Genomic DNA, 11,703 nt, shown 5'->3' with positions numbered 1-11,703 from the left:
TAAAGTATTTTCAATGTTTATAAATCGGTTTAAAATCGTAAAACTTGATTTTAATGTCATTTTAATCAAATTTGAAGCAAATTTTCACTTTTCGCGATTTTAAGCCTTTTCATCGCCGTATGGTGGGTTGAAATTTTTGTAAAAAAAAAATCAAAACATAGTTTTCAATGTATTTTTTCCCGTAGAATTCGATTCTGAAGTCAAAAAATAAAATTTTTCTTTATTTTTTTTTATTTAAAAAAACCATGAAAAACCCGTAAAAAATGAGGTTTTTCGAGCTAAACCCCATAAAAAAGTAGCTGGACCCTACTTTTTTATTGCAAATTCGGATTCAGCGTCGAAAAATACATAAGAATATATAGGTCTGGTCAATTGCACAGACACTTTTGTTTTTTTTGTGGGCCTGTGTAATCTTTAGCAGCCCAATGAAAAATGGACTATACCACGAAACTACTCTTTCTTCAAGGGCTACAAGTTAGTGATAGAACCAACAGAGTGGGTCTCTTAGTTTAGCTGATACCCCGCTTGCTCATATTACGAGAATATCTCATATTCGAGTACTCTGCTCTAATATTGAATATTTTCAAATAAATCTTGAATTTGCTCTTGTATTTTTGATGCTTTTTCACCTATGATATAAATTATTATGTCATCAGCGAAAGCTAGTGCTTTTTTGTCAGCTTCTATATTGATGCCATAAATTGTTAATAACTCGTAAACAGAGATATTAAAAAGAATTGGAGAGAGTACTGCTCCCTGATGAAGACCGTTAAGTACTTTGAAAACCTGATCAATCGTTATATTGTCCTCCGTGATTATGAAACTTTTCCCTGTTATTATTTCTTTGATCATTTTTACAAGGTGTTTGGGGAATTTTAGCTTTAATAGTTTATAAATCAGGCTCTTTATCCAAACTGTGTCAGAAGCTTTTTCTAGGTCAATTAGATAAGCCCCTACATATTTGTTATCGTTTATTGCCCTACAGACGTCCGACGTTAATTTATTTATTGCATGAATTGTTGAATGTTTATGCTGAAAACCAAACTGAAATTCCGGTATAACTTATTTCTCTTCGGATACATGCAACAGAGAGTCTTTTACTATGACTTCGAAAACTTTACTTATATTCGGCAATAAACCTATAGGTCGGAAGTCTGCTGGGTTGGTGCTATTAATTACTTTGTTAGGTATGGGAGTTATCTTGGATTTTTTCCATTCTTTCGAAAATAAACTATTGTTCAACATATTCTTAAATAAGATACAATAATCGTACACTATTGTGGGTGTTATATGTTTTAATGCAATATTTGGAATGCCATCAATGCCTGAAGATTTTTTATTATTTAACTTTCTGAATATTTTGTTTAGCGTCATGTTTGAAGTGAAGAAATTCAGGATGGTTTCTTGTAATGCAAGTGAATTGGACCTCAAATCATCACTGAATTTGACTACTGTAGTATTGGATTCTTTATCATTTTCTATGTCAGTTTCAAAATTCTTTATTTTTTCCTGTATAATTTTGTTGAATCTTTCCCTTCCAAAGTGAAGAAATCTAGTGTGTGTGTTTTGAAAATGTGTTCCTATTATTTTTAGTTTGTCTTCCTGATTGGATATTATCAATTTATCCGTTTCATCTTTCATTAGGCTGCCTACATTTATATTTGCTTCCTGTAAAAGTGGAATATTCTGATTTTGGATTTTTAATTGTGGGATGGATATTTTACCTTTTTTTCTAAAAATTTGGTTTACTTGCGGAAACATATTCTTTGGGTCATTTTCGGGAATTTTACTTATTTTTTCAGACCAATATCTATTAATTGACGTAATATACGCTTGTTTATGGAGTGATCTTACTGTCAGGAGTTTATTTTGCAACAGATTTAATTGTCTTTTATTATGCGTTTTAAATTGTCTAAAAATGTTGTTAATTTTGGTTACTAAAAGGCTTTTTTGTCTGTGAATTTTCATAATTAAAGGCGTTTGATAGAACTCCATAGAATCATTTTTATAGGAAATTCGCATTTGGATCGCATTATGATTGCTGTCATAATCTAATGTTTCTAGTTTGTCTGCATTCTCAAATATGGCGACCTTCAGTCTACCACCAGCTAAGCATAGATCCAAATAAGAATCTCCTCTAGGAAAAGAAGGGAGGCTCGAGCTATATAATTTTATTTTATACGTGACTCTATTGTCATTTATCCAGTTTCTTAAAAAGGTTCCTCTAGTATTATTTAATGAATTTAACCAGCTAGTGTGTTTCGCGTTTAGATCTCCTGCAATTACAAAGTAATTATCAGGGTCATTCAGCTTAAGGACTAAAAATAATTGAGTTAATTCTTTATTTAAACTTAACCTTTCTCCATAGGCTGCATACGCTGCAATAACATATAGTATAGTTGCTCGTTATTTTGCAGCTTGATGCTTATAATTACCGTTTCTAAATTTTTAAATTGTTTGACCTCTGATACTATTATTTTTTTGAATTTAAACTCTTTTTTAATTAATAATGTAACTCCCCCTCCCTGTATTGAATTTGGCCTATCTCTACGAATAATGTTATAATCCTTAAATTCAACTTTATGTTTTTGAATTAATTTAGTTGCAGATAATCCTGCTATGTCTGGATAATTATTTTTAAGGAAATTTAAAAGATTACCCCTCCTTTGGTTTGGAAAAATTGAGTTTACGTTAACAGAGACCATTTTTAACTTTTTCATTCTGATGTTTCGTGTATCTGAATCGTTATTGTCCGCCATTGGCAATGTCTAGGAGGTCTTTCATCATTTGGAATAATTTTGTATGTTCTCACTATTTTTGTTTATTAGGTCAGTTATTTGTGTCAAGTCTGTCGTTTGTCCTGTCGGTTGCGCATTCTGTTTCGTTACTTTATTTGTCAAGTATGTATTGTTTCGTGTTTGTGTTGTACGACGGGTTTGAGCACTTTGTTGCTTCTCATTCCTACAACACTGGAAAAAGACAAGCCCTTTTGAACATAATTATTAACCATGCGCTCATTGATAACCCTATTTTCTTTTATGGCGTGAATTTTCTTCTCTGTATGGTCTCGAAATTCAACTTGTTTTGGGCATCCTCTGTAAGAGGCCGGCTGGCCAAAACTATGACACGTTACGCAATAAAGTTTAGTTCTATCATCTACAGCTTCAATTGGAGGCAGTTCACATTTGCCCTGCTCATGATTTATGTTGCATTTTACGCATCCAAACCCTAATTGACAATTTGAGGCCACGTGGCCAAATCTTTGACATTTTCTGCACTGTACAGTCTCTGTCCTTTTTAGTTTTTCCCACCAGACAGCCTGTTAATTTAGGTATTTGATACTGTGCAGTTTGGTTAACTGACTGTCTGTTGATATTTGTATTAAGTATATAGGTAACACTTTATTTTCTTTCTTTAATTTCGTTGCTGTGCCTTTAAAAATGTCAGTTTGTCTACGTTGTGGTTTTTGAGTTCGTCGTGTAGTTCGTCTGGGTTTTCGTTATTGTTAAGTCCTTTTAAAAGAAAGGATTGAGGTTTTTCTTCTTTAAGAGTAAACGAGTAAAATTTAGTCTGATATAAAATTTATGCTCACCTGAAGATTGTTTGACAAGACTCATCGTCGAACCTTGGTTTGCCCCAAATATAACGATTGGAGGTGGCCGTCTTTATTTGTAATTAGTTGAACCTTCTGCTAGCTGGTCCTCTGGATGTTCTTCTTGTTCCTTTTCAGGGGTGACGTTAATCCCATCAACTGCCGAGGCTGTGGAAATTTCACTCGATCCTCCTGTCTTCACAACTGATGTACGTGAGTCACTCGTTTTGATGACCTGAGTACTCGGTTTTTGCTCCAGTCTCTGCCTCTTTGATGAACTTGCTTCTCCTGTCTCCGTTTTGGACTCTCGTTCAATTTGCGCTTCTTCTAAGTTTTGGATCCTTTCCATGTGTTCTTGGATCGTTTTCAGAAGCTGATTTTTTTGTCTTCTGTTGTGTATGGCTGTTAAAGATTAAAAGTTGATATTCCTTTACAGGAATCTCCATTTTTTGCTGATTACTCTCCATGGTCTCGTTCATTTCCAATTCATCTGCAGTTTTATTTGATGTCTGCGACAGTGATTTTGCTGCTTTAAGGTTATTTTTGTTTCCGGTTCCTTCCGTTGGCCTGATGTATGGCTTATGGGTGTTCACCTGCCTCTGGTTTTTCAATGGATTTGAAATTTCCTTGATTTTTGCTGCCCTTGTCGTTGGCATCTTCACTTCCTTCTTTCTGTTATTCCGAATACAACCTCCGGGTAAAAATGCTCGATTTTCGACATTTATCCGATGTGTGGGGGTAGTGCCCCCTTTTTTGTTATCAAACCTTGTATGATCAATCTCACTTTTGAAACTTATACTGCTGGATAATTTCACTGAACTTTGTGGCGCGAAACTTGGCCTATGTGCTGCCATGGTGGTAATTTGGTAGGTAAACTCGTTCAATTTGTTCATTGGCTCGGCCCATGCGGCGATGCCGCTTAAATATTTTCGATAAACTTTTCCATACTTAAGGATTTAGAAGCGCTTGCTACCTGACATTTCCTTTCGGAGGACCAAGGGATACTCACGAGAAATGGTGCTTTTAGCGTGGTATGGCCGTTGCCAGGATATACAATTACGTGAAAGTTTTTAAACAAACTACCCCGCTTCCAGGGTTGCCAATTCAAATTGACATGTCATATTTCATATAACATAAAAGTTCAATAAAAAGTTGACATGAAGAGCGAAATTTTGCAATAGAAATAATGGCAAAAAGATGTCCGTATTTAATAAATGTTTTGAATGAACTATCCCGTTTGCAGGGCTAAAAAGTCAAATAGACATGACTTTATTTTGAAAGTATTTAAGATAATATAACATTTAGATAAAGTGTTTACAAAAAAAGTATTTAAAAAAAGCGATACCAACAGCACGCGGTATTCCCAAGCGGTCACCCATCCAAGTTCTAACCGCGCCCAACGCTGCTTAACTTCAGTGATCAGATGAGAACTGGTGCTTTCAGCGGTTTTTTTTACAAATAACAGTATTTATTGAACACATATTTACATTATATACACATCAGTTAGAGCTATATCAAATACTGATAAAAAAAAACATGCAAATCGTCTAGAGGATTCAGAGTCCGTGTGACTGAAGTTTCAGCACTCGCAGACTTTACGGAGCACGTTTTGTGAATTTTATACGATAATTAAATATACTTAGTAATAATTAGTAATAATTTATGATAATCTGTAGTCAGATCATAACCACCAATATCGCTTTACATTTTTTCGAAGTTTATCATTTTTGTCCTTATCCGATATACTCATTGAGAAGCAAGTGCCCTCACTTTATCTACATACAGAATTTCTTTCGTACAAAATTGCTGTATTAAAAGCGTGTCGCTTAATATGATAAATTATTGGTACATTTTCTTTGTCTTGAATATACCCGTCACTATCCAGGAACGGGAAAGCATCGTGTGAAATGTAACTTTTTTTTTAGCTTGTTCGTGGTAAAGCGGATTTGGATAGTATTAACCGAATATCTCAGAATTTGAAAATTTTTGGAAGAATTAGCTACATGGTCTCTAGTTAATTTCAATATAAAGTTATCGATTCTATTAATATTAGCAACTTTATACAGGTCCTCATTTGAGTAATATTGCTCATAATTGGAATGCGGACTTTTGTACATATTTAGACATGCTCGCAGGCAATTTCGTTTAAATTTTCGGATACATAAAACAGAATCTTAACTTTTTTGTTCAAAACACATGAGTGGAACAAATTTTTTAGGTTAAAATAAGCCTTTTTAGCTTTTTCTCAATGTATTTTTATTAGTTTTATAAATCTTAATTTATCATCAAAATGAAAACCTAAATATCGTACACAATCTTTATGTTTTAACCTTTTCTCCTCATTAGTAAGATGAAAATCTCTCCATACTTTATAATTTTTACGATGACTTCCAATTCTACAGCTGGGCCGAAATAATATTGTCTCGCATTTATCAATAATTCATTTCAATCTCCTAGTATGAAAATAATTTATAACTGAATTAAATATTCTTTGTAGTTCCTTTCGAGTCACGTCTACGCATTTAGCGATTATGTATAATAACAAATTATCTGCGAATGCCATTCCTTTAATTTTGGGATTGATATTAATTCCAAACAATCTTAAAATATCGCTAAAATACAAGTTAAATAGAGTCGGCGAATTTACAGCCCCTTTTTGTAATCCATCTGGAATTTCAAAATATTCAGATCTTAAAGTGTTGTCCATGATATCTGATACAAAAAACTTTTTTCCATATATCATCATGCACAGAAATCGTATCAAATATTTCGAGAATCCTTTCTGTAATAATTAAAAAATTAGACCGTCCAACCAAACTGTATCAAATGCTTTTTCCAAATCAATGAGACAGGCTCCAACAAACTTGTTATCATTTAGTTCCCAACATATATCACCTGTAAACTTACTGATCGCATGAATACACGAGTATTTATGTCTAAAACCGAACTGTTGCTCCGTTGTAAGATTTTTTCTCTCACATTCTCTTGCAATAGATTTCTTAATTATAACCTCAAAAAGTTTACTAATGTTTAGTAATAAAGTTATTAGGCGGTAGCTACCAATTTCATTTCCATTTTTATCTTTTTTCTTAAGACTTATCATTTTCACTACTTTCCAATAATCCGAATAATAACAATTCGAAGGTATTTAAGATACTATGACATTTAAATAAAATATTTACAAAAAGAGTATTAAAAAAGGGATTCCAACAGCACGCGGTATTCCCAAGCGGTCAACCATCCAAGTACTAACCGTGCCCAACGCTGCTTAACTTCAGTGATCCGACGAGAACTGGTGCTTTTTAGTTTAATAAATGTTTATTAAGTTGTCAATATTTACAGATTTTTACATAATTTTCATAATAAACAATGAATATTTCATAAACATATAATACTAAGGACTCACTGGCATATATACAGCACTCGAAGTCACGTGCAATTTCTTATGCTTTCGTAATTAGCATATTAAATGTTATAGCAAACTTAATTCTAATTTTTCATTAAGATATCGATTAACGTGGAAGTCAATTTATCATGTACATTTTTGCGTGTCCTTGATAAAAAAGTGGCATACAAAAACTGACCATACTTCAGTATTTTTAGGTAACAAATATATACTATAAAAGATAAAAATATAAGGAAAAGAACAGATCTACAACTATATTTACAAAGGAACATAGAACTATCAAGATATAATAATATAAGATTCCATGATGCTTGTTTTTCCTAACAATATATGAGAATCGGTCATAGAAAAATATTATCTACTTATAGATATCTATTATATATTGTCAAATAATATGTGATCATTTCTTTCCGTCGATTAAACGCTATATGGCGATTTATATTTCGATCTAAATTTACAATGAAAAGGTTTATATTATAAGAATTGTAGGATCCTCAAAGATTATCTATTCGTCGAGCCAAAAATATTTATCTTTATTACATTCTCATCGTTTATGATTGAGAAAGTATTAGAATTGTCGGAAATTTTACATCACACTTTTTCAACGGATCTCCACGTTTCGAGACCCCCTGAATCCGAAAATCAGGTTTTCACGATGGCGTCTGTCTGTCCGTCCGGCCATCCGTCCGTAAACACGATAACTTTCGAAAAAATTGACGAATCAAATTCATCTTTGGTACACTTTTTTTAGGTCCTAAAAGAAAGGACGAGTTCGTGAACCAGCCATTATTGATAAAAATTCAAAAAGCGAGCGCATTTCGAAAATTTTTGAGACCACTTTTTTCTGAATTTGAAAATTCTATGTACGGATATTTATAGTATTAAAAAGAACAAACAAATTATCCTAATGACTTTTTTCGATAAAATGAAAATTCTCAGAGTTATAGTGTTTTCAAAGTTTGTTTAATCAACCGAAAATTAAAATTTGAAGCTGAAAAACGCACGATATGAAAAAAAGTCAGAAGAAGAAAAACATTTATTTTTGAAAGCCCTAAAAGAATATCATAACAAATTTTTTGATTTTCTTCAAAAGTCGAAAATTCAAATTTTGATTGCACAAAAAATAATGGAAAATAAAAAATTCCATTTTGACAAACTGTGTAGGATACGAAAAAGGATGAATTGATAAAACTGGATATCCCAAAAAGATCTACAACTTCGTTAAGAATCACCTCTTGATAGGACGCGTACTTTTTGTTTTATTCGTGAAAAATAACGTTGAAAAAAAATGTATGGAAAAACGACGAAAGGTACGCGAAAAAAATCCAACAAAACCTGTTTACAGGAAATCTGTCTGTCCGTCGGAAATCGACCGCGCAGCGCGAGTGTCATGGTGAGAATGTGTACCTCAAAGCCTACAGAGCTTTGAGAAACTTCATCTTTGACTATACTTAATTAAGTAGACAATTCAGAATATGAAGACGCATATAAATACTGCCATCTAAAAGACATCTTTTTGATAAAGTTTTTTTCAAGCAATCCAAATGCAAAGAATAAATATCCGAGTGCGAAACGCGAGATTCAACCGTCGCGCGCCCTAGACGCGCTTAAACTTGCGAGAGAATTGAGCCGCGCGCGTAGCGCGTGATGAAAATGTGCCCGCAAAGCGGGCAGGTTTTTTTAGTCTTTTTTGTCTTTCCTTTCTTTGTTTATCGTGCATGTTTTAAACCTCCATGCTTCGTGTGGGATTTTTGTGTATAGGTTCTTTTCGTAAAGAATGGCTTTTTGTCTCCATCCTCTGTGATAGTGGTAAATGATTGGTGCATCATGTTCGTCTTGTATGTATCCGTTTTTGTCCAGATACATAAATGCCTCTGGTGGAATGTAGTTAGTTTTTATTATTTTTTCGTAATATGCGTCGTTTGGGTAATAAATTCCAAAAATGAGACTGTTATTCGTTACTTTCCGAGTACTGGCAAAATAGTTTCTCGTTATTTTTAATATTTGTGAATCTATTTTGTTAATATTAGCCCAATTGTAAATTTTTTCATTTGATATGTACTTTTGGTACTCGGACTCTACAGATCTGTGTTTTCCCAGGCAGACTCTGAGGCATTTTCTTTTAAAAACTCTAAATTTTCCCATTATACTTGCACTGACATTATAGCAGACTGTGCAAGTATACGTTAAAATTGGTCGTACTATTAGCGTATAGCATCTCACCTTGATTTTGGGATTGAAATGTTTAGTATAAACTAACCGTTTGAGTTTTGAAAAAGATTGATTTGCTTTTTCCAATTGTATTTCCGCATTTTTATTGCAATTCAGACATTGGTCCATGTTAGTGCCTAAATATTTTACTAAGCGGTGGACGGAAATAGCTTGTTTCGCATTTTCGGGTGTTTAATTTTAGTTTCCAAGTATAAAGATAATATTGAATATTTTCAAATAAATCTTGAAGTTGCAATTATATTTTTGATGCTTTTTCACCTATGATATAAATTATTATGTCATCAGCGAAAGCTAGTGCTTTTTTGTAAGGTTCTATATTGAGACCATACATTGTTAATAACTCATAAACAAAGATATTAAAAAGAATTGGAGAGAGTACTGCTCTCTGATGAAGACCGTTAAGTACTTTGAAAACCTGATCAATCGTTATATTACCATCCGTGATTATGAAACTTTTCCCTGTTATCATTTCTTTGATCGTTTGGGGAATTTTAGCTTTAATACCACAGCCACACAAAAAAAGTGTGCGAATCTGGTAACAAGACACACGTATTCCTATGGATTTTGGGACACTGAATTCAAATTCGGTATCAAAAATCACCCATCACGTCATGGTTGAGCCATAACCTCAAAAAATGACGGAAAATCATGCACTGAGGCAAATAAATTTCAAAATAATGCCAGAGATGCAAATTTTCACTTCGAAAACATGTCGACAACTGTGAAGTATGAACCCTTGCCTGATATCAACTTATTCAACATAACTTTACCTAACAGAACCTGACCTCACCTAACCTGAATTAACAGAAATTTATTGAACAACACGTTAAGCTCTGGAAGCATATTTTCCCAGTAGCTACTGTGTGCTACATCGAATGGGTCAATTCGAGCCTAACCTAGACATAAATCTAACCTAGCCCAACCTAACCTAACCTCACGAAACACAATTAAACTGATTGTGTTGTCCCGTTGTGTTTGCGGTAACGTTTGAATCAGCTTGGGCTTAAACTGCAAGGAGGTCAAACCTATCCTAACCGAAAAAACCTGACCTAACCTAACCTAACTTAACTTCACGTAACACAATTAAACTCATTATGTTGTTCCGTTATGTTTGCGGTACCGTTTCATTCAGCTTCGGCTTAACCTACATAGAGGTTTAACCTATCCTAACCTAACAAAACCTGACCTAACCTAACCTAGCCGAATGAAATTCAACCACACGTGTAGCTATGTAAGCGTACGGTTCTCAGTCTGAAATGTGTGCTATATTTAATAGGTTAACTTGATCTTAACCTACAAATGAATCTAACTTAACAGAATCTAACGAAATTTTGCTTAACGCAACACAACTTAACTTAAGTGTTCCCGTTGTAACACAATAAAATTCATTTCATTGTACTACAGGTGGTTAAAAATTTAGACGCACATTACTCCTTTGAAGAAACTGAGAACTACAAATAGAATTGACCCCATTTTAATTAACCTGACAATGTTTGTATCAATTAAAATGTAGAACTGTAACTTAAACATGCAAATGAATAAGAGTTTTATTCAAAAATTTTTTCTCTCTGCTTTTCTTAGACTTAAGGGATATATTTATACTATCTTTCGTGTTTATTTTTTATCTTGCTTTTTATCGTAATTAAATTGATTTATAGACCATCTTCAGTCTATTTTCTGCCTGCCATAACGTGTCCTTGTTTCTTCGAAGGAACGATGCAAAGGGTTACGCTTACGTTTAAAACATACATTCGTTTCCCCTTTCAACATCCAGCAAAAATCAGCCATCATGACCACGTCCCATCTACCCTGATATCGTTGTTTCATGACTTTTATGTCTTGATGAAAACGTTACCCTTGTTCTTTGCTGAAATCACCAACATTTTCTGGAAACTTATCCAGATGGGAATCTAGAAAGTAAAGTTTTAAATTCATCAGCAGCCTAACTTTTTGTAGTTTCTTATCATTTTCGCAACAATATTCCCGTAGTCTGAACTTTTTTTGTTACCGAGGAAATTTGCGTTTACTGCTTTAAAACTTTCCTAAGCTTCCATTTCAATTTTCGTCACGTGTCTCACGAAATTAGTAAAATTTGTTCTGGATCAACGAGGCTTTGGTTGATGATATTATGAGAACCAGGTTTAAATGAATCTCTTAAAGGCTAATGTTTTCTGCTGTAATGATTGGCTCGATCTCTGCTATTCCTCAGGCATATAAAGCATGGCTCTCTCGTGAAACCCGATTGTTGGCCTAATATCATTGTTATGATTTTGAGATCACCACATATTTGCCATTTGTGATTTGTGTAATTAACTTTTTTAAGAAGCATTTTGACGAATCAATGAAAAGTCGCCATTCTTCGTCTCTGTATACATTTTTCTTCAAGTGGTTCATTAGTCCGTTAACGTCAGTGCAGTGCACTAAAGACGTCTCTTCGTCTTTAACGAAAAACTTTCTGAATTCTTTGTCCCTG

The 11,703-nt window shown here is 33.6% G+C and overlaps 1 pseudogene; it reads right to left on the bottom strand.

Annotated features, from left to right (window-relative positions):
* Window positions 1-4,934: 4,934 nt before the first annotated feature.
* Window positions 4,935-5,052, bottom strand: LOC117170400 (annotated as a pseudogene).
* Between the last annotated feature and the right edge of the window lie 6,651 nt (window positions 5,053-11,703).

Source organism: Belonocnema kinseyi, chromosome 3, assembly GCF_010883055.1.
Source record: "Belonocnema kinseyi isolate 2016_QV_RU_SX_M_011 chromosome 3, B_treatae_v1, whole genome shotgun sequence".
Classification (NCBI taxonomy): domain Eukaryota; kingdom Metazoa; phylum Arthropoda; class Insecta; order Hymenoptera; family Cynipidae; genus Belonocnema; species Belonocnema kinseyi.
This window is presented reverse-complemented; position numbering and strand designations above follow the sequence as displayed.